The sequence below is a fragment of the Ceratotherium simum genome, chromosome 22 (assembly GCF_057802395.1).
Source record: "Ceratotherium simum simum isolate JZ-2026a chromosome 22, ASM5780239v1, whole genome shotgun sequence".
NCBI lineage: Eukaryota > Metazoa > Chordata > Mammalia > Perissodactyla > Rhinocerotidae > Ceratotherium > Ceratotherium simum.
In genome coordinates, this window is record NC_141921.1 from 39,611,745 (window position 1) to 39,634,105 (window position 22,361).

General features: G+C 52.7%; 1 protein-coding gene across 2 annotated transcripts in view; it reads right to left on the bottom strand.

The window, feature by feature from the left end:
• The window catches only part of TMEM51 (transmembrane protein 51), a 49,220-nt gene extending 27,216 nt beyond the window's left edge, over positions 1-22,004 (bottom strand). Inside the window, exon 1 of one of the 2 annotated variants that reach the window (XM_087446769.1) lies at positions 21,957-22,004. The gene's annotated coding sequence lies outside the window, so the exon portion shown is untranslated. Of the gene's footprint in view, positions 1-21,273; positions 21,479-21,956 lie in introns of those variants that run through there. The other variant, XM_004425604.3, reaches the window with a different exon arrangement.
• Positions 22,005-22,361: the final 357 nt, after the last annotated feature.

Consider the following 22,361-nt stretch of genomic DNA (forward strand, 5'->3'; position numbering starts at 1 on the left):
ATTTTATACGCACGAGGGGTGCCTGACACTGAAAAGAATTTCCCAGGGAATACTTCTACAAAATAAAGAATTCCGCAGTTCGGGAATCGTTATCCCTTCGTGTGCTTGTTGGGTAAATTACATCTTTGTATTCCGAATGTGTGTAAGCAAGGTCTGTCTAGCCATATGTTCCCGAAGACTGGTGCTGTAACGTTTCATTTTACCTCCAGACGTGAGTCCAGGAACAAGCCCAACAGGGGAGACGCGGGGGCCGCTCAGGCTAAGGAACAGTGGGCATGTCTGTGTCCTCTGTCCGACTGGCACGCCTGTCCCGCTCACAGCCGCCAGGTAAGTAACCGTTTGTCTTTGGAGATCCAGGGCTTTCCTTCTACGGCCCTTCCTGTCTGCACGTCCCTCGTTGCTCGGGGCTGTCGCAGGTACCCCCACCATTGCAACTCCAGGACACTTCAGGGGGGCACTCATGACCTTGTTCACCCTCCCCGAGAGTCAGGGCCAAGTGTCCCCAACGTCACATCGCCAGGATAACCGCTACCATTTCTTGAGTATTTGTACGTGCTAAGCTGTGTGCCAGACTGCCTTCAGTAGTTATCGCCCTCAATTTAAGCCTCAGGACAATCCTTTATATAGGCAACATGAGGTCTCAATTTTGCAAATGAAGAATCTTAAGTTCAGAGAGGTGAAGTAATTTGCCCAAGGTCACACAGCCAGTTGGTGAGAGATCCAGAACTTGAACGGTTCAACTCAGAGTGGGCCTGGCCTACCGATGATCACGTCAGCTAATGCTTGTTGAGTCTGTACACGTGCCCGGCCTGTGCTGAGACCTTCACTCCTCGGTCTCACAACAGCCCCATGAGGTAGGTGCCACGACTGTGCCCATTTTCCAGATGAGGAAACTGAGGCTCAGAGAGGCAAACAAACAAGAGCAGGGATTAGAATCCGGAAGTGACACGCTGCGCTGTGTGGCCGCTCTGCTTTCAGCCGAGCGTGGTCACGTGTTTTTCATTTACACACCAGCTCTCACGGAGCCTCATGCAGGCAGCTGGGCGTCACGGTTTGACAGTTCGCATTTTTGTTTTCAACCCAAAAGAAAGAGAGCAGCTTGAGAAACCCACACTGTGGTTCCCGAGATGCAGGCAAAAAAAAAATAAAACAGACACACAAACTCAACAAACAAAAGGATTCTCTGTCCGCCTCGAGCTTGGTCCTCTGAGCACCTGCTGCCACCCGACCCTCCCCGCGGAGCGCCCGGGGCAGCCGGAGGCCGGTGTTCAGACACGACAGTGACCGTCAGCCCCGAGTCTCTTCCGACAGAGTAAACGTGACGGCCAGGAGACACGGGCCACGGCCAGGAACAAGGCTTTGAGTTTCCAGAACGAGAGAATCCGGGAGAGGGTTTAATCACAGACCTGCAGGGTCCCTGGACGTGGCCGCCCTGGGACTGTCCTGTCCCTTCCTCGAGGCGAGAAGGACGACCTCCCATCCGACCGCAGCCTGGACCCGCCCAGCTCAGTCAGGAACCCAGAGAGGTGCAACCTCAAAGGGGACGCGTACGACGGGCTCACCTGTGCTGGGCCACCGTGCGCCTCACACCTGCCGACTCGTGTCATCCACACAACAGCCTCTCAACCCCATTTACAGATGAGGAGACTGAGGCGGTGAAGCATCTTGTCCCAAGTCCCGCAGCTGGTAGAGCGGGATTTGAAGCCGCTTTTGGAACCAGTTCACACAGCCTTCCTGAAGAAGGGCGTGTCTCTCGTTCAACCAGTGATGGATTTTCACTTCAGGGCACGGGGTCTTCTGTACCGATCCCCATCCCACCAAGCCGATGGCAGTGTGGTGCTGCGAGAAGCTCAGGAGTTAGGCAGACCTGACTTTCAATTCCAGCTCTTCCATTTTCTAGCTGTGTGACTTCGGGCCAGAGACTTGACCTCTCTGAGCCTTAGTTTTCAATCCATAAAATGGGGATAGGAATAGTACCTAAGCCATAGGGTTATTATAAGGATTAAACTAGATAATAATAATAATAATGGCCAACATTGACTAAATACTTGCCATGCTCAAGGCACTGTGAAGAAAGTATTGCCATCTTCTTGATTTTACAGATGAGGAGCTCAGAGAGGTTAAGTCACTTGTACAAAGACACACAGCTAATTGTGAAGATGCGGAGACTTGAGCCTAGGCTGACTCTGAGCCCAGGCTCCTAAGAACTATACAATGCACCCTCTTACATAATTTCCCATGGACACAGAACAACCATCACAGTGTCTATTATAACACAATAGCTCCTCAACACACAGCCATGATCATTATCTGGAGGGCGGCCAGGAAGACAGAACGCAGAGAGGGCCCGTCTGCTTCTGCCTGATGCCCAACAGATGTCTGCAGCCCTGCGCGGCTGTCCTGCCCTCTGCTCCCAGCACGGCAGACCCTGTGATGCCCGGCACACAGCCAGGACCAGCCTGGTGACTGAGGATGCTCTGTCCGTGGCTTGGAGCTGGTCTTGCTGATGATCAGGAGCCAGTCCCGGGGCCAGGCTCCCACCACAGTCAGGTTTATGCTTCAAAACAGACTAACAGTAATTATCCAACATCTTCAAAGACTCAACCGTCCTGGCCAGAAGAGACTTTAGCGGTTAGAGTCTGGGGGAGCCCCTCCAGGCTGGGGGTCAACGCTGTCTGTGGCACTTGTTGAACATGCAGGTGCCCCTGTGTCCCTCCCAAGACCTGCTGATTCTGAGTTGCCAGGGCTGGGGCGGAGACATCTGCTCATTGACTTGTTTACTTAAAGTATAATTTTATATAGTAAAATGCACAGATCTTAGCATAAAATGTGATGAGTTTCGACAACCGTATACATCCCTGTAACCACCGCCCAGAGCAGGATATAAGACATGTCCATCACCCAGAAAGTTCCCTGTGTGCATCTTCATCCAGTGAGCTCACACTCCCCACCCCAGGCAACCACGGGTCTGCTTTCTGTCACTGTAGGTTAATTTTGACTGTACTGGAGGTTCATGTAAAGGGACTCACGCAGTACGTGCTCTTACGTCCGCCTTCTCTTGTTCATCCGTGGTGTCGTCTGGATCAACAGTTTCTTCCTTCCGTTATCTTGCTGAGCAGCAAGTCCTTGGGTGGACACATCACAGCTGTTTCTCTCTTCACCTGCGGATGGACACCTGGGCTGTTTCCCGTTTGGGCTGCCGTGCATAAGCTGCTGTGAACATGTGTATGGTCTTTGTCTGCACAGACGTGTGCCTGTCGTCATAAACCCCCAGGAGGATTGCTGGGCCAGGTAGCAGCAGTGATCTGAAGCCTCTGTCTCAGTGCTGCAGCAGCCCGGCGGGGGCGGGATGCCCTGGTCTGCTCTCCTTGAAGCCCCCTCGCCAGGTGAGAGACCCTGGAGGTTACAGGACCTGCTCTGGATCACAGAGGGGTCAGTCTTCCTAACCGATGATCCCTGAGTCTCTCCACATTTTGATCCACATTGAGCTGCGAAAGCTGAACCGATTCTGGGTGGTTTGTTCTGACAAATGATGTCAGCTGTTCAGACAACGGCTTAAGAGCCCATGGAGATAGTGAAGGAATATTCTGGTTACCAAGGCTCTGACTGAGTTTCCTGCCTCCTTCCCTGTGGTCTACAGAGGGAATGTGCTGATGAAAACGCATCATTCACAGCCCTTCCTCTAAACCCCACCGGGACCCTGGATGCCAATTTGACAAGGCAGTAAAGCAAGGTGGTGAGAGTCGGTGAGGATTAAAATCCAGGTCTGCCTGGGTGGCCTTAGGCAAGTCGCTTCACCCTTCTGAGCCTCGTTTTCCTCATCTGTAAAATGGGGACACTGGCAGTACTACTTCATGATCCTGGAGTTAGGATTAAACAATCTGGGGTGCATAAAAGGAGGTGGCAGTGGTCGGCTGAGCAGCAGATGGGGATCAGGAAGCAGAGGGAGCAGTAATTTGAGACCTGCTGTTACCCGAGGACCCCTGCACCCCCACCTTGCAGAGGGAGGGCAGCGTTTGCTAGATCTGCAGATTCTGCAGTCCCATGATGGACTCACAGAATCGGGATCTGGGGTGGGGCCCAGGACCTGCTGTCAGCACGCTCTCCGCGGGAGTCTGATGCTCAGGAAAGCCGCAGAACCCTCATCCCCAGTGTGGAGCAAGGTGGAGCCTGGGGAGTCAGCTGGGCATGAGGACGCAGAGCCTGGCGGGTGGAAGGATCCAGTAGGGCAGGTGAGGCTTGGAAGAGCCACGGTGTGGAAGCAGGAAGAACCCAGGAGGACCAGGGACTGATTTATTCCTCTACCAAGACTGCCTCCCAGCTCTGCCCCAGGGATTGTGGTCACACGTGCCTCACGTGGCCTGTGGGTCAACTCAGCAGAGTCCTAACTCCTTTGCAGGGGAGGCATTATCGGGCCAGGGTTAGAAGTTCTGGGTCCGGAGTTAGAAGGTCCTAGGTTCAGTTCCCAGCTGCACCACATCCTGGTTGGATGAACTTGAGCAAGTTATTTCAGATGAGCTGTAAAAAAGATGCAATAAAAAGCAGTGTTCCTCCAATGGAGTTGCCAGAAGGAAGTCATGCACTCGGGTGGGTAGAGCATTCAACACCTGGCAAGCATCCTTCACACAAAGGTTATGACTGGTGCAGCCCTAGGACTTCATCTTGCTTCCGATGTAGGTTTGGGGATGCAGTTGGTGACTCTTGACAACTGAGAAATATTGCCTGACCCATGGGGCCCGGAAACAGAGGACATGGCTCGTGTGTCTGGTGGAACAGCCTCTTCCCCTCCAGCTGTGTTCTCCCCGCCTTAGATCTCAGCCTTAATCTACCTCCTCCAAGATGCTCCTAGTGTACCTGTCTGCTGGGCTCTGAACAGCTATACAGCAGGGTCTCCCGACAGCCAGGGCAGCCCAGCTCTGCAAGCTGAGTGACGGGGGAAGCAAGCGACTTCACCGCACAAGTCTCAGTTTCCTCATCTGTAAAGTGGGCATCGTGATAGAACCTACCTTAGTGCGCCGTTGTGGGGCTTACGTAAAACCAGCCAGATCAACAAGCTACCCAGTGCCTGGCAACAGGAAGCACTCAACAGATGTTATCACAAACACTGTGGTCTAGTGTTATTTCCTGAAGAGCCTGTGTCACCCTCCCTCCTGCCAGAGACTGTAAGCCCCATGAGGACAGGGCCCTTGTCCCACAAATCCACACCCAAACAGGCATCCGGGGCCTCAGGATGCTCTGTGGCTCCCCCGACCAGGGAGGCGGCTGATAACTGTTCTTCAGGATCCCCCTGGGGGCTGAGTCCCTGAGCAGTGAAGGGAGGTTCCTCTGGGATGTAGGGGTGTGCTGCGTCTCCAGGTGGCCGGGGGAGAGCAGCCCGCACTGTGGTGAGGTGGGATTCACAAGGCCCAGGCGGGATGAGGGGAACCAGGAGGACCCCGGGTTTGTCCTTTTGAGCCCTTGTTTCAGGAGAGAAGGCCAGGCCCTGCGGAGTGAGGGTCAGGTCAAGACAACAGTTTTAACAAAATCACGTGTGGGGCACAAGCACTGGGGAGGGGCTGGCATTCCCACCCACTTGAGACAGAGACCCAGGAGAGCGGGACCCAGGGGGACTCCGCCCAAGGTCCCCGACAGCAAGGGGCTGAGCCAGGATTCAAACCCTTGCCTCTAAGGCTCTAACACATGTTCTTACGTTTGCCTCCTACCAGGGTGCAAATCAGGCAGTCTGAAGCAAAAAAACCCAAAAAAATCCAGAACAGAATAACCCTCTTACAGAAGCCCAGAGAGGGTCAGAGAGACCATCTCCACACCCGTCACCAATCAACCACACTGACAGGCCCTGCCTCCAGTCTCCAGACAGCCGCCTCTGCAATTCAGCTGCTTCCCCAGAACCAGCCGTTTCTGTCCGTCTGAGTCCTCCTTGGTCATCTGACCGTCCACTTCACTCCAACATCTTCCACTCCCTGCCTCCAGCCCGCCCACTGCCCGCCCTCTCTCCTCCAGACTTCCTAATTACAGTGCAAGAGCTCACCATTCTCCCGGTGACCTGGGCTTGAAGTCTCAGTGACCTTGGACAATCTCTCCCCTCCTTACTCCACTCTCCAACAGAGACCCACTCCCAGGTCTCAAACTGGCAGCCCGAGGGCTGTATCTGGCCTGTGAAGTGTTATTTATTTTACATAATATAGAGTAGTTGCCAATATTAGAACATGGGTGATCTCATATATAAAACTTGAAAATCTGGTAACCCTGGCCCAAATTCTCACATGTAACAAGCAGCTGGTGCTGAGTTATAGCTGCGTCCTATGGAAGGGCCTGCCTTCCACTTTGCCACAACCCCCACCACTCCCTGCTGCCTCACGTCTGGCCAGACTCTCTCCTTAACATCCTCTGCTGCCTCCTTTTAGACATGTGCATTTACAACTCCTGTCCACTTCTATATTCAATCGGTCCCCAAACTTGTTTCTTTCTTTTCCGTGATTCTTTCCACCCCATCCATCCCCCTCCCATTTCTCAGGCCTGGTTGATTGCGATAATTACTATAACCTGAGGTGTTCTCAGCCCCTAAGCCCAGCCATGCCAACTCTCCATCAAAACCTCAAAGGAGTCCCCCATAGCCTAGAGGACAAGTGTGGCTCTGCCGGGAGGGTCTAGACCACCCCATTCAACCTTACGTCAGGGTTCCTTGAGCACTCACTTTGTGCAGGGCCCTGTCCCAGGCACCACCGATACCAGAGTGGACAAAAACGTGCTCTCTCCCAGGAGAGAGGTCAGTGCAACATCAGGGACACGTCCAAGGGAGGGACACGGTCCTGATGTCACGGCTCCGGTCACGCGGATCTGCCTCCATCCTCTGCACACCGTCCCGTCTCCCTGCCTGTCTCTCTCCTCCCTCAGCTACCCAGCTCACCTCCCTGCACATCCAGGCCTCACTCCCGTCAATGTGCAGCCTCCCCAACGGCCAGCGAGAAGCCGCCCTCCTCTTCTCCGAGCCCTGTCAGTGCAGGTCACTGGTATATGAACCAACGGCCACTGGCCACTCAGACAGGTCTGCAGGGTGTAATTTTCATTTTGACTTTCTATCTTTAACTAAATCTAAAATTAAGCAGGCAAGGCTTAATACCTGTGTTCTTATCGCGGCCTCTGGGCATTTTTACATTTCTCTGGGACTCCTCTAGCTCTGGCGTGGAACTGTACACATCCCAACATCTGAGCAAATCTCTGCTGACTTCATTCATTCATTCAACAAACATTCACTGCGCAACTCTCGGGAGCCAGGCATGATTCACACAGGAGGGAGCAAGACAAAGGCCTGTTCTCATGAGGCTTCTCTTCTACTGAGAGAGACAAACAAGTGAACGGATGGGTTAACAAGAACTGTTCAGAAAAGAAAACAGAATAATGTAAGAGTAAAGGTGGCGGTGGTTCTTTAGACAAGATGATCAAGGAAGGCCTCTGGGAGAGGGTGACATTTCAGCTGAGACCAAGGCAGCAGCATGGCAGGATGAGAAGGTGGGGGGAGTCCCAGGCAGAGGTGACGGGGAGTGCAAAGGGCCTGAGGCAGAAACAACCTTGGAAGATGGGCAAGGCAGAGGGGCAGCAGGGAGCCAGCTGGGAGGTCACTGCACTAGGCCAGGTCAAAGTTGACAGATGGAGATGAACTTGTGATGGATTTCACTGGAGAGGGAGAGACGAGGGGGGACAGATGATTTTGGCCTGAGCAACTGAGAGGAAGGTAGAGAAGGAAGGTAGAGAGGAAGGTTGTGGACTGAACTGAAATTCACATGTTGAAGCCCTAACCCCCAATGTGAAGGTATTTGGAGATGGGGCTTTTGGGAGGTAATTAGGATTAGATGAGGTCATGAGGGTGGGGCCCTGGTCTGATGGGATTCGAGCCCTTATCAGAAGACACACTAGAGGGGCAGGCCCTGTGGCTTGGCGGTTAAGTGCACGCGCTCCGCTACTGGCGGCCTGGGTTCAGATCCCGGGCACACACCGACACACCGCTTCTCCGGCCATGCTGAGGCCGCGTCCCACATACAGCAACTAGAAGGATGTGCAACTATGACGTACAACTATCTACTGGGGCTTTGGAGGGAAAAAAAAAAAAAACTGATCAGAACCCTTTAAAAAAAAAAAACAAAAGACACACTAGAGAGCTCACTCTCTCTCTGTCTCCACACACATGCACTGCAGAAGGGCCACGTGAAGACACAGCAAGAAGGCGGCCATCTGCAAGCCAGGAAGTGAGCCCTCGCTAGACCCTGGCCTTGCTGGACCTTGATCTTGGACGTCCACCCTCCAGAACTATGAGAAAATAAGCTTCTGTTGTTGAAGCCCCCCGGCCTATGGTATTTGTTATGGCAGCCTGAGCTGACTCACTCAGGCCCCTTACCAAGATAGGGAAATCTCAACAAATAATGAATGATCACAGGATGAAAACTCTCCGAGTTGAGACTGGTACTAAAGTGGTGAGATCATATCAGTGAAGGCCACAGAAGCGTGGCTAAGGTGCCCATCTCACTTAGAGGTGCCCTGTGCACACTGGTCTCTGAGCCTTTGCCTCATGCCCACAGCTGTTCTCGAAAGGCCCCCCTCCCTGATTTCTGACTATGAAAATCATCCTTCCCTTGCCCTCCCTCCTTGAGGCTAAAATGCAAAACCCTCTGTTTTCCTCATTGCTGCTTTTGCTTGCTTTGGGAATAACAGCTTCTTTAAAGGCACACTTCAAAGTCAACGCTCTTTTCATCAGACAGCCTGGCCTGGGACACACCGCTTGATCCCGTGGAGCAGGCATTAGGAAACCCTCCAGCTTGCTTTCTTGGAAGAGGAGTTTGTTCTGCCACACAGACCACAACCACTTCACTGCGTGTCAGCATGACAGACGATGCAAAAGGAGAGACAGTTATGGAAATGTTCGAAGTTATAGAAAACTTCCAAGATTCCAGATTTAAGAGAGTTTTGAGACAAACAGGGCTGGAAGTTGGAATGGTCTTGATGGAATAATTTTTTTTTTTAAAGATGGAATTTGTGAAATTTGCCTAAAGAAGAAATAAGCAACTGATATTTATATGAAACAACACCTGGAGTGTGAACTGAGACACAGGGAAGAAAGCCGAATTTTTATGATGTCAGGAAAACAATCTGTGTAGGAATATGGTCAGGGTGAGGCCCAGATTCCTAAGAAGAAAGAGAAGACTCTGGGCCCTGACACACCCCCAGACATGTCTATGCAAATTATTAACTGTATTAAGTAGCACAATATTTTACATGCCAGAAGTTCGGTACACAGTGTCCTTCAGTCCCCACAATACTCCACGAGGAAGGGAGGCATTATGCCCATTTTACAGGTGAATAAACAGTATCAGACCAGAAAGGGTAAGTCACTTACCCAAGATCACAAAGCTAGTAAGTATGGAAGCAGCATTCTAACCCACGTCTGCCTGGCCCCAGAGCCCACTTTCTGTTCCATACGTCAGGAGTTCCAAATTTGGCTGGACATCTGAATCAAGTAGAAAGCATGTTAAAAATCCAGATTCCTGGGTCCCACTGCTGGAGTCAGACTCAGCAGGCCTGGGCTGGGGTCTGGGAATCTGTTTTTAGTAAGTTCCCTAAAGCGTTCTGATCCAGCTGATTGACGATCTGAGCCGAGGATTGCCGGGGTGGGCCACATGTGTGCCAGCCAGAGGGTCCTGCCGGGAGAGCTAGGGGACCCGCAGCTGAGCCCCCAAAACCCCCTGCGGGCTCAGGGAGGTAGCTCCCTGGGAAGGACCGATTGATCCGCTGTGGTCGTTTATGCTGTGTCAACTTGGTTAAGCCACTGCTTCTCCCAGAATCCCCCTCCCTGTCTGGGTCTAGGTTAGAATTGGCTACAAGAGGAATTGGTGGGAAATCTGGAGGTGGGAGTGGAGCAGTAGCCACTATACTCCTGAGGTCATCACAGGCAGACGTGGTGATGGACAGGAGCGCCGGGGTCCAGCAGGTTCGAGCCTGTCCTGCTGTCCTCCAACCTCTGTCCTCTCTTCCTCCTGACTGCCAGGCCTGCTCACCAAGGCGTCCCCAGGACCACCACCGGACACTTGGTTGGGCACCCACCAGGCAGCAGCTGCCCACAGACTTCTCCTCTGGCCTCCCTGTGGTCCCGCTCTGGTGGCTGGACCTCCTGGCTCCTCAGATGGAGGTGGTCTCTGATCCCTCAGACCCCCTTTCCACCTTCGCCTCTGCCCCCACCCCCATAATTGTGTCAGATCTAATTCTTACGGCAAATCCCTTAACCCACAGGTCACAGTGGCTCCGCTCCCCTGACTCACCCTGAATGAGATCATCGACCACTCTCTCCACAGACCTTCCAGCCTAAGGCAGTGGTTCTCCAAGTGTGGTCCTCCGACCACCAGCACTGGAATCACCAGGAGCTTGTCAGAAAGGCAGATTCTCAGGTCCCACCCCAGACCTACTGAATCAGGAATTCTGGAGGAGAGCCCAGCAATCTGTTTTAACAAGCCCTCCGGGAGCTTCTCACACGTGCGCAAGTTTTAAGAACCACTCACGTAGGCATTTAAAAAGCCTTCCTGTTTCTGTTTGGGATGACGAAAAAGTTCTGGATAAAGATAGTGGTGACGGTTACACAACATTATGAATGTGCTTAATGCCGCTGAATATCACACTTAAAATGGTTAAAATTGTTTTTTTAAACTTAATTAGCCAGAAGCCACACACAAAAGGTCATATATTGCATGACTTCATTTATACGAAATATCCAGAAAGCAGATTAGTAGTTGCCAGGGGGTGGGAGGGAAGGGGAGTGGGGAGTAACTGCTTACTGGGTATGGGATTTCTTCCTGGGGTGATGGAAAAGTCTTCGAACTAGACAGAGGTGGTATATGTACTACATTGTGAATGTACTAAAAATGCCCCTGAACTGTTCGCTTTTAAATGGTTAATTTTATGTTATGTGAATTTCTGAGGCTGGACATCACATCTGTGAGAATTAGCATCTATGGAGACATCATGCTAAGTCTTCATAAGCATAGTGTCATTTCATCCTCACCCCAGCCCTACGAGGGTGGCATTTTTATTCTCCCCGTTCAGTAGATGTGGAACCCAGGTAGTCTGACTCTGGAACCCACACTTGTAACCAGTGTACCGTTATGCCCAGAACACTGAGTTCTTTCTTCGTGCGGAAGACGGAAACCAGACATTGGCCAGAGCGCGTAAAAGCAGTATCCCGGTCACTCAGCTTTGCTCTGCCCTGAAGCGCAGGGAGGTGGGGAATAGGGGGATGGAGACCGGCTTGTGACAGGTCCACAACCCCTTCTGAGATAAAGGCCCACGGGCTACCAGAAATGGTTAGTTTGGATTTGGAGTGGGCTTATCAGAATGGAAAGATTTTTGAAAAATAATTACGATATAACAGCACCTAAAAATTTATTGAGCATCTACGATGTGCTAAGTATTTTATACACTTAGCTCATTTAATCTTCACAAAATCCTAAAACTATTCTCCCCATTTGGAGAAATTAAGCAATTGCCCAAGTCACTGAGGTCATTAGGGCCAGCACTTGGTCTTAAATCTGTCACTTTAATGCAAAGTAATACAGTACATGTTTCTCCATAGGAAATTTAGAAATTTAGAAACGGTAAATATTCAAATTTTTAAATTCTTTGGATATTTTTTAAAATTAAAAAATGGGCCAGCTTTGTAATCTGCCTTTTCACATTAATAGATTAGAACCATCTTTCTACATCTTTCAAAGTCTTCTCCATCACCCCCTTTTTAATGACCATGTAATATTCCCCTGTATGGATGTACCACAGTCCATTTTCCAGGCCTTTATGTTGGACACTTGGGTTGTTTCCACAAGATAAGCCATTTCAACTGGGGAAAAATGTTTTAATCAGGGTGTGAAAATAAGCAAAACCTCCTCCCTATGACAAGCAGCAAGAGGGGGCAATCAGGACAATTTGGAGGGGTGATATTTGTGGCAGAAAGACTCAAGCGCCACATAGCTGATGTGCATTTATTTCAGGTGCAAGCTTTGGGGGGAAAAGGCTTTCATTTGTACGTGCTGAAGACAACGGAAAACGTCTATCAGATTTACCCGTCTCACCCCTTAGAAAGAAGAGCTTGATTTCCCAGCAACAAGGAGCAAATGTTCTCCAGATTCCCAAGTTATCTCCCCACTTCCCTGTTCTGAAGCTGCATACCAGGGAAACCTAGTTGAAAGGCAGTGCTCTCATTTCTCACCATAGTGTAGTGGTTAGAATACAGCCCCTGGAACCAGACTGCCGGGGTTCAAATCCCAGCTCCACCACCTACTAGCTGTGGATGGTGTCACTGGCTCACCAAGCCCTTGGAAACCAAGTGCGGAAGATGAAAGAAGCCTGGGTCCCTGAAGGACTATGTGGAGCAAAGACCCTTCCTTCCCCACCCAACACGTTAAGTTATGACCTAAGTATCTTAAGCCATTGAGACGTGGGGTTGTTTGCACAGTTGCTAGCATACTCCTGCCTCAGTTTCCCCACGTCATAGAACTGTTATGAGGATCAATGAGTTATGAGTTAATATACGCAAAGTGCTTAGAATACTGCCTGGCTCAATTGCTATGTACATTCAAACGTATACTGGAAATACCTTGTAAGGACAGATCCTCTCTCCATCCTGCCAGCCCGGGATCTGCCTCCTCAGGGCCACCACAAAACAAGGGTGACAGGAAGGCTTGGTTGTTTCCCCTCAGCAACTCCATCAAGGATATTGACCCCATAAAGGATATTTCCCCAAACGTCTGTGACTTTCATCACCAACCAGATATGGCTCTGCCTCCCAGGAATTTCCCTAAACTCTTTTTGAAAATTTTTCAGCCTGAAATCCCCTTGTAGGAAGCAAGTTTGTCTGCTCGTCCCTGTGAGAAGTTCCCAGTAACTGGGCAACTTCATCCCAGGCAAGATCATACACGTATTCTGAAGCTGCCGACACAATTCCCCACATGAGATGAGTCAGTGGAAACACGCAGGGCTGAAAACCTCCATGAACTTCATCTCTGTTGGCTCAGCCAGCCCGAGTTCCCCTTGGCCTGACACAAAACTGGTCCATCAGTGGCTTCATCAGCTCCCAGCCACAAAACGAAGCAGCAATGATCCATAAATGCGGAACTTGTACCCGCCAGCTAATTACACGTTTATCTACCATTTGGTCTGTAAGAGATTGCTTCTCTCTTTGACAAGCCAGGGTTCTTCCTTTTTTTTTTGGTGCACAGACCGCTTTGAGAATCTGGTGAAAGCTACTCACCCTTCAGAGAAAAATGCAGAGATGGAAGGTCTGGCGTAAAATTTCAGGTGGTTAGTGGGACTAAAGGCAATCTGAGGACACTGATATGAGATATTACAAGTTTAAAATTACCCAACAATTTCAAAATGATCCTGACAACTGTAATACTCTATTGCTTTGATAACCAGGAGAACATCTAAAAGCAGCATTTAAAAGCATCTATATACGCACAGAAAATTTCCAGAAGCATGTACAAGAATCGTGAACCATGGCTATCTCTGGGAAAAGAGACCAGGGGTCTGGGATGAGGGGAAGAGGTACAGTTTTTTATTGGATATTCTTTTACATTGTTTGATTTTTTTTCACCATGTTAACTTTATAATTAACAAAAAGAGTTCATAAAATGTTATTTAAATTTAGAATGATACACAACCCATCGTTACCTCCATTCCTGTGACATGGGGAAGGGGGAGGTCACCAAGCGGGAAAAGGCCAACGTACCACCTAGCAGAGTTGAACCCACATCACCTGGGAAACGGCAAGATATCACCCAAGGAGGGATGACAAGTCGTTTCTCCTGGATGTTCAACGCGGGTCGTGAAAGTTCCACGTTGGAGGGGAGAGTGTTCTGAACATTCCATTAGGTCCCTACACAGCTGGTGTTGCGGGTAGGAACTGACCAAAACTTTCTATGGAAGTTCAGGGGGTGCGCACTCAAGACCCTGAGTGAGGCTGGAGGTCACAAAGATGTGAAAATGCGGGAACGATGCTGGGGTGGGGAGGGAAGAGGACACACAGCGGAGCTAACCGGACCCCCACATCCCCCCCAACTTCAAAGACAGTAGCTGTACCTTTATCAGGTCGAATCGCGTGGAAATGCCTTGTCCGTGGGTTCTCTGTAAAGAGGGGCAGGGCCTGTTATTTCCTAGGCTGTGCTGAGGACTGCATGAGGCCATGTGTGTAAGGCTCCTGGCTGCATGCACAGCACACAGTAGGTGCTCAACAAGAGTCCATTCCCTTCTGCCCTCCCTTCCCTGGATCATCAGCCTGAAACTCACTAAGCTGGCCACTTCGTATAAGGACAAACCTACACTCACCATACAAACCCAGCCCTCCCACTCCAGGTATTCGCCCAGGAGAAATGAAAAACTTATGTTCAGCCTATAAAACCTGCAGAAAAGCAGAAGGCATAGAAAGAGAAAAGCCATCCAGGTTCATGGCTATGGGCAGGGGGTGGATGGAGGTGGAGGTGGGAAGTGGTTCCTGGTTCCTTCCGACCTGCGCATTGGGTGTGGGAAGGGGTTGGGGAAGCAGGAATGGGTCTGGAAAGGTAAACTGAGTCTGAACTCTACGGAGTCCATTCTCTAGAGCTTTGAAAGCTAAGGAGATTAACCTAGACTTCATCCTGCAAGCAGTCAGGAAGCGGCAAAGATTTTAGTTCAGGTGTGATATCCTTATTGGTTTGTCATTTTGCTTGTTTGTTTCCTAATTTACCGACTCCTTCCCGCTGCCCAGTAAGGTGGAAGCTCCATGACAGCAGGTACCATGTCTCTATTATGCACGGTTCCCCCATAACCCAGAACACCTGTCCTGACGAGAGAACTCAATGAATACTGGTTGAATGAATGAGTCTCGCTTCCAAAATGACTTCTAAGAAGAAATTATATAAACCATTTTTCCCACCCCTGCCCTTCAACCTCTAGTATCAGCACACGTGAATTAAGCTCTTTTATACCTCTGGGCCTTTGCACAGGCTGTTGCCTCTGCCAGGTGTACCCTCTTCTGCTGCTGACCTTCTGCCCCCCTTCAGATTTCAGCTTAGACTTCACTCTCTGAAAACCCTTCCTTGACTCTCCAAGTTGGGTTAATTAACCCTCCTCCTTCGTGTACCTGGGCCTCCTCATCACTCCTATGCTGTATTGTAATGGGCGCCCACACAGCCATCTCCGCCAGGACATCTCCCCACCTCGGGGGTGGGAGCTGGCCCTCTCTAGTTCACCACCGGCTCAGTGACTGCCACGCAGTACACACCATCAGTACATCTGTTTAAAGTGACAGCCTGAGGTGAGCCAAAGATGACTTCCCCTGAGATAGCAGAATTTGCATCTGTCACTGTTGGAAAACAACAATTACCCAAAGGCAACTCCAACACGTAATTGCTACCCTCCGGACTGCTGTTAATGAAGATGGATTATTTGGGGTTTGAAAGTATGTGTGCGTTTTTTTTTTTTAATCACATCCTTCCTCACCAAGTATCAACAAACCATGCCCACACCCTCACCAACACAAGCCCGTCCAGCAGGTGTGGGGAAAATGCAGAACAAGGGTAAGTAAATTCTCTCTCTCTCAGACCAGATGTTAAGAGGAAAGACTGGCCAAGACATAAAATTCACCAAGAATTAGAGCCGCGTGGGTCTACGTCTTGAAGAAATAGCAGAACCTTCTGGAGACATCCAGAACACTGTACATCATCTGAGATCACAGCGCTGAGTTCTCGTCCTGGATCTGCCAGGATTTGCTGGGTGACCTTGAGGACATCGCCTCTGGGACGCTTCCATTAGTGGAGCTCTGGGGGCATTAAAAAACAGGAGAAATACCAAAACAGGCCTCACAACTCTGGGACGTGTTTTAAATGCTGGCATTGAACAAGTGAATGGTGTGCACCATGGCAATACAAGCTGAGCCGTTGGCACGACAGTTACAGGCTTGACGATAAACACTAATTCCTGGTGCACAGAACAGGGTAGCCTGTAGGGGACTCAGGCTGCACCAGGAACGTGCATTTGGGGCAGATAGCTCTGTCTGATACTGACTTCAGTGCCTGATTTGGAGAAGTGTCAAAGGTCTACACCGGGATACTCTCGTCCCTCTGAAACTCCAGAGCCCACCGGCCTCGCACAGGCCCCGGCCTCTCTGTTTTCCAGGTTCGTCTTCTAAGAATTGAGGTGGCTAGACCAGCAGCAGTTTCCAACTTGCTATTTTACTTTTAAAGTCGCAGAATTTTTTAAAAAGGACCTTTCGCACCCCTGACATCTGGAACATTTGTAGGCAGTTTCCTTCCAGCTGGCCCTGCCTCCCACCACTGAGCCCCATCCCTGCAAACCTCTGAGTTGCTCCTGGGACCCGTCCAAGGAATCCCAAGTTTCCCAGATCACAGTGTAAAAAGCAGTGGACTGGAGCAGTGCTGCCCGAGGTTACCATGCTGCTGGGAATATATTTATCTGGTGACTCAGTGCATACACACATACAGATAACCAAGAGGAAAGTTTACTAAAGAATACTTCTCGCGACAGGACATGCAAGTCTACTTTCCTCTATTTCACTCTAAAAATGCCAGTGGAAAACCACTTAACTGATTTAAAAACCCACTAATAAGTCACTGCCCAGAGTCTATAAACATTAACCTAGGGAACCTCCAAGGTCGCTTCTAGTATTGACAATTTCTGGGGCTTTAACAAAGCTGGGATCCTGTTAGAGGATGAGAGCTGCCAGGAGATCCTGTCCCCAATGTGGGGGGACCCACCTCGTCACCTGAGTAGGTAAATTCTCTGCACATCTTTGCCACTGAAACACCTGCTCTCCCATGGCTTGGAGATGAGCAAGCCAAATACTGATTTTGCTAGGGACCTGCACTTGCCATCCCAGTGCCTAATCCTGGGGAGATTTGGGGCAAGAGGTGGTGAGGGTGGGGTGGGAGCACTTGGCTGGGTTAAAACCAGCACAGCAAAAAATCAGAAGAAACAAAGCTTTCTCCCTCCCTCTGTATAATCTTTGCGTCACACCCATCCTATCCAGATGGTTGACCTCCTCCACTTCTAAGAGGCTCATTGAGAATCGGTTTTTGCTTTAGATTTTGTAAACAGAGCCTTTTCCCAAACACCCATGGTGATGCAGAGAAATGGCCCCTTAAGTCCCACTGTGGTGAATAATTTGCCTAGCGTTACAGGATTCTGGCCCCGGGAGCGTTCTGAAGGAGCCAAGACAGAAAGCTGGCCTCCTGAGTACCTTCCAGTCATCAGATGGTAGAAGCACATGAGACTGGTGGCTTAGAACCAGTGTCAAAAAACTGTCACACAGGGAAAATACACGTTATGATGATGAATGGAAAAGCCAGGATATGAATTAGCAGAGCAAGCAAGCAAACAAATAAAAAACCCGAAAAAAACATCATGATATTAACGGCAGTTGCCAGCATATCATGATGTTTTCCTTCTACATTTTCTACAAAGAACATGGATTTCTTTTGCAATCCGGGGAAGAAAACAACTTTAAAAGCCTGTCCCTCCACGGGGACATTATAAAATATGGTTAAGGGAGCAGCAAATCAGTTTAATCACCAGCTTACTCCCTGGCGTTAATGCCAGTCTGAGCAGACAGGAACTAAAAATGTCAAGAGACATACTCCTTGAGCTGTACCTCTCATCTTCCAGGGGCTTCAGCATTTACTCCTTCTGGACATGTCACTGCGGATGCCTCCAAAATGCCTGGCAGGGTGGAGTGCAGGGAGAAAGGGGCTCCTGGAGGGGGCGAGTGCTCTGGTTTTTTTTTTTTTTTTTCCCCAAGAACCATCCTCAAAATCATTCCAGATAGAATGTGGGAAACTTGGGTTCTAGTCCTGGCTCTGATCTCAGGCAGGCCCCTTCCCTTCCCTGGGCCTCGGTTTCCCCATTTGTATAATAAGCAGATCAGACTTTCTCAGGATGAAGGTCCCTTCTGGCTCCAATATTCTAAGAGCTAAAGGGACCAACATTCAGGTTTAAAGGCTGCGAAGTCTGAGAAATCTAGGGCAAGGGAGAATAGGAGACTTTCAGCTGCTCAGCTCAAGTAAAGAGCACTGGCTCAAAGGCGAGGGCCAACCCAGGGGTCTGGAGATGTGGGTTGGGGCTCAGGGGAGGGCGGAGTCGAGAACCAGCCTGAGGCCTCAGTGAGAGGGAGAGCTCAGCAGGGACCCTCAGAGAGACACCTCGGGCTGTGTCTTGGGCTGTCTGGGAGAGCAACGCAGTCTGGCATGAAGCAGGGAAAACCAAATAAGTGACCTGTCTTTTGGGGGGAGCCAGAGTCCCCAGGAGGGGCAGGCGGGGCACCAAGGGCTCAATCCAGGAGAAGGGAGAGGAAAAACATTGCCAGGCTAAGCTGCGCCAGCCATCCCAGCTGGGGAGGAGCAAGATTCTACGAAGCAGCCGGCAAGACTGAGAGGTTGAGAAACCACCTCACCTGGACTACACTGGGGCCTAAAACAAGTGTCTGACCTGAACGTGGCCAGGCCTCCTGGGATAATGCAGAGGACCCTAGAGGGGTCAGCAGGGCTGCGTTCCGCTCCTGGTTCTGCTGCCGATTTGCTGTGTGCTCTTGGGCAAGTCCCTTACCCTCTCTGAGTTGCATTTGTCAAATGAGAGTGGTGCCCTCCACCCAAGACATTCCAGGGTCCTCCTGTGGCAGGCGAAAGGCCATGGGTGGAGACTACGGAGAAGGATACTCTTACGGCCATCAATTACAAGAAGGGCTCCTCCAAACTTCAGAGCAGACACAACAAAAGTGAAAGCAAAAGAGGCAGCCAGAAGGAGACCCTTCACCTCGTTCCCAGTCAGAAGGTGTCTGAGCTTCTGGAATTTTCTTGGCACTTAGGGAGAAAACTCTTCTCAGTTGCTGGAATTCCACCTTAATTTGGAGCTGGGGGAAGAGAAGCCCAGAGCCAAAGCTCCTCACACTCCAGTCTCTTCCAGAGAATTCTGAGGACTGCCAGCCCCGCCGAGGGAGGGGAAAACATTGACCAGAACCAGGCCCCAGCGAAACAGGAGCCCGAGAAGCAGCAGGCTGCCAGGTGCAGGCATCAACAGGAGACGGGCTGCTGGCTCTGCCTCCAGCGGTTCCTCACATAGAGAACTCCGGGGCCTCGTGACTTGTGGAGCCGGAGGGCCGGAGAGCCACAGCTGGAGGGGCCTGGCCCCACCCCGAGGTCCTGGGCACTGCCACCTCTCCCTGGTGGAAGACAGGCCGGCAGTCTGGCCTCACATCGAATCCACGAACCTCACCCTTGACCAGTGGTCACATGTTGAGACCACAGGTTACTCTCTGCCTTGTGTGGGGCTCCAATCCCACCCCCCTTTTCATTCCCACTGCCCCCAACCCGCAGGCCAACCTTCTCTCTCCTCGCAGCCTTCTCCAAACTCCAGCCCAACTTCCGAGGTATCAAAGGATCAAATGACTGCCCTGCGTAAAGAACCTGAATGGAATTCGTGTCTCTTTCTAGTTCCGTGACCTATCTGAGCTCCCAGAACAGTGTCTGGCCCTCAGTCCACATCTGTCCACACCATAAAGTCCCACCTGCAATGGCCCAGCCCCCGCCTTTCCAGTCCAGCTCATTCCAGCCCTCCACTCCCTTTTCTCACCACCCACCACTCCCTGAGCACCTCCCCCATCCCCCGAGGGACTCTAAGTCACTGTTTAATATTCCAACACTCTTCTCTTAGCAGGACCTCCTGGCAGGCCTCAGCCTGAGCTATTTTCCTTCTTCTGTTCTCCCCTAAGCCCTCTAACATAACTTACTACAGAATACTTGCTAAGTGCTAGGCATGGAGGCCCTACCTCACCCTAGGAGGTTATCATTCCCATTGTACAGATGAAGAAACTGAGGTTCAGAGAGGCGAAGTGTCTGCCCACAGTGGGTCACACAGCCAGCGAGTGGCAGGCCTGACTACATGGCCAACTCTCTGTGACACTTGTCATTTACTACCTCTGACTCCCTCACCAGGCTTCGAGCCCCCTTAGGCCCCTTGGCCCTGCATCCCTGGGGCAGACCCTAATCAGGGAACCACTGGTAGCTGAGGACATCGTCGGAGGAAGAATAGATGACCACCAGCCTCCTGCCCTCCTCTCTCTTCTGCCTTTTCTCCCAGTCTGGGGAGGGAGCGATTTGGAGGGAAAGGGGCTCCCTCACAATCCCGTTTGGCCCTATCAACTTAGGTCGAGATCTTTACGTGACAAATCTCCCAAGTGTGAAAGCCGTTCACACGTCCGAGAGCTGACCTTTCACAAGAAAAGCTATCCCTGAGGAGACCCACTCAACACGAAAGCCAGAAGCCAGCTCTCGGGAGCAATCCCCCTCCGGCCGCCCACCTTGACCTGCTCCGGCCCGGTCCAGCCAGGCCCCGCCCACCCGGCTCCCGCAGAGCCTCGGTTCCCAGGCCCCGGACCACCCGCGCTGCTCGGAAGGACCCGGCGGGGGGCCGCACAGGCTCCTCGGAGCGCGGCACCGGTGCCCCGCGGCCGCTACGCGCCAAGGAGGGCCCGGGCGGGGCTGGGGACACCGTACGGACGTCCCTCGCCCCTTGGTTAGGAAAGATTTCTTCCTGAAAGTGGCCAACCCTCTCAACCAGACTTGGCGCTCCCGGGCCCCACGCCTCCCGCCAGGGCGCAGACTAGAGATCCGATGCGGATTCTGAGTTCTCGCTCTGCGCTGGGCACGGGTGCCCCACCTCGGCCCCGGAGGTTAGCACTCCCATTTTACAGCGACGGAATTCAGTTTCACCCCACTTTGATCACGCCCAATTCTTCACTCTTGTTTCTAGTGCGTAAAACACAAACACACACGAATCTAAATCCCTAAAAAGCCTCGATCACCAGAAAGGAGGGGCTGGGGTGGGGGGCTCATGCGGGCAGCGCCAGGGTGGTTTCCGGGGACCTACTGGGAAGTTCTGCTCTAAGCACGGGCGAAGGTGCCTCTTTGGCCGAGGGTTCGAAGCACCTGTCCTCGCCGACAGGGGGCCCCGGAGGCCGGCTGCCTTCCCGCAGCCGAGGCCAGCTGGCCCCAGCGTGACACCCGGGAGACGGCGGTGTCCCGCACTGGCGGGGCGCGGCTCCAGAGGGTGCGGGTACCGAGTCCTCCCGGCGGCCGACCCAGGCGCGAAGCTTCAGACGGACAGACAGACAGACCGGACAGCCCTCGACTCCCCTCCAACAACAGTCACTCCGCGGGGCGCGCCGGGGCGGAAGGCGCGGCGGCGCAGACTCACCCGGGCAGCAGCGGGGCCGGATCGGTCCCGGTCGGGCAGCCGGGGGCAGGGGGCTCCGCGACCCCGGTCTCCCCGGGCTGCCTCCTCCGGGGTTGGCGCGATCCCGGGGCTGGGGGCTCGAGGGAATCTCGGTCGAGGGAGGCGGTGGCGGAGAGGGCACGCCGCCCGCTCGGGGACCGGGATGCTGACGCAGGAAGCGCGGCCTCGGAGCGCCGGCGTGCGGGAGGGAGGGACGGCGCGAGGCAGAGGGCGGCGCCGGCCGGGAGCGGCCTCCAGCCGGGAGAGGCGCCGCCCACCGGTAGACCCTCCCTCCCCGCCCTCCGCGCCACCCGGAGGCCCCGGGGCGCGCGACCCGAGCTGCGGAGGGCGGGCACCCACTCCCTCGCGCCGGCTGGGGGAGTGCGGGGCGGGGCGCTGGGCCCCACTCCTCCTCCTGCCCCCATCACACAGGGTTGGCTAAGCCGGGGTCGGGGGAGAGATCAGAGCCCGGACCTCCTCCCTTCAGGGGCCGCGGAATTGGGTGCGTGGGGGTGGGCGCTGGGGGGAGGTGTCTCGGCCCGGATTCCCGGGTATTTTTGGAATAACCAGAGCTGGGAGACCCCCTCCCTCCCAGACCAGGCGCCAGTGCAGAGGCACAGCACCGCGGACCCGCGCGCCGCGCTTTGACCTGGCCGAGCACTCACCTGGCCGCCGATGCGCCCAGCTATTTCCCCCTTCCTGGAAAGGCCGCCGGCTCCCTCTCCACCCTCGGGCGGGTTCGGGGCGTTGGGGCCCGCCTGCACCGCCCAGGGCTGGTGCCCTGCGAGGTGACTGATGGGCGGAGGTAGGAAAGGAGGAAGCGAGTTTTTACAAAGCAAGTCTTCTCCTGCCCTCGGCCCGGCTCCCCACGCCCTCCTGGGTCCCCTGGGCGCCCTCTGGGTCGCACGCCTGGGCCTCGGCCGGGGTGGAGCCCATTCCGGGAGCCCGCGCCCCGGCACGGGATGGGGGCGCCCTGGCCCGGAAGCCTCCGCTGCTGGGGGCCCATTCCCAGCTTTGCAAATAACTTTCCCAACTTAGCACCGGTGGTTGTCCTGCCGACCAGGTGGCAA